Source organism: Calidris pugnax, unplaced genomic scaffold, assembly GCF_001431845.1.
Source record: "Calidris pugnax isolate Ruff unplaced genomic scaffold, ASM143184v1 scaffold94, whole genome shotgun sequence".
Classification (NCBI taxonomy): Eukaryota; Metazoa; Chordata; class Aves; order Charadriiformes; family Scolopacidae; genus Calidris; species Calidris pugnax.
In genome coordinates this window covers 294,542-295,692 of record NW_015090822.1, presented here as the reverse complement: position 1 = coordinate 295,692, position 1,151 = coordinate 294,542, and positions in this window count along the sequence as shown.

Sequence of the window (1,151 nt, the reverse complement as noted above, 5' to 3'; positions counted from 1 at the left end):
GGGGGGATACACGTGGGTCTGGGGGCACTGAGAGGCTCAGAAGGGTGTGGGGAGGGGGGAGCTGGGGGCACGGTGAGCCTGGGGACAGCAGGGACATGGGGGTACGAGAGACACAAAGGGACTTGTTGGGGGGGGGATGCAGGACAATCCAGAGAGCCATGGGGCTGTCGGGGGGCAGCCAGGGCTCACCCCAGCCCCCCAGGCCCATCCCAGTCAGGTCTCAGGCTGTGCCCAGGCACAGGGCAGCTGGATAACCCGGGGGGGGACCCTCCCCGGGGCAGCAGGCACCCCCACCCTCCCATCCCCTGTACCTGGGTACCCGAAGCCATCGTGTCCCAGCGCCCCGAAGGGTCCGTGCTGCCAGTCGCCCTCGAAGTGGGGCTCCCCGTGCCCTTGGCCGTAGCCACGGTACGCAGAGGCCATGGCGCCCACCACCCGTGCCCCTCAAGGTCCCAGCCGGGGAGGGGGCCACCCCCCCGCTGCCACCACCACCGTCAGATGCCCATAATTAGGCACCCCGGCCCCCAGGAATTCGAGATAAGGGGCCGAGGCCTCGCCTGTCACCTTGCGGGGGCCGGGAGGGGGAGGGGGGGGCCGTGCCGCTGCCACCCCCCATCCCCCTGGGGAGAAGGTGCCCCTCCAGGTCCTGCTCCCTTGGCTGCCCTGTGCTTGCTGTGAGAGCTCATTCAAGATGATCCTCTCCATGATCTTTCCCAGTACCGAGGTCAGGCTGACAGGACTATAGTCCCTCAGATCCTTCTTCTGGCCCTTCTTGTAGATGGGCATCACATTGGCCACCCTCCAGTCCTCTGGTACCTCTCCTGTTGCCCAGGATTGTTGGCAGATAATGGAGAGAGGCCTGGTGAGCTCTCCTGCCAGCTCCCTGAGTACCGTTACCCCAGAGCAGGAGAGGTGCAGTAGAGCATAAGCTCCTTGTCCCCTCACGAGGGCCATTCCCAGTTACACCCCTGCAGAAAGGGGTACTGTGGGGCAGGACACACACACACACACACACACCCCCATTGCTTCATGGCTGGGAGCTGGGGTGGGGGGGGGTATGCTGCCCACCCCCCCTCCGGGTTCACAGAATCACAGAATCTTAGTGGTTGGAAGGGACCTCTGAGATCATTGAGTCCAACCACAAAAAAAAA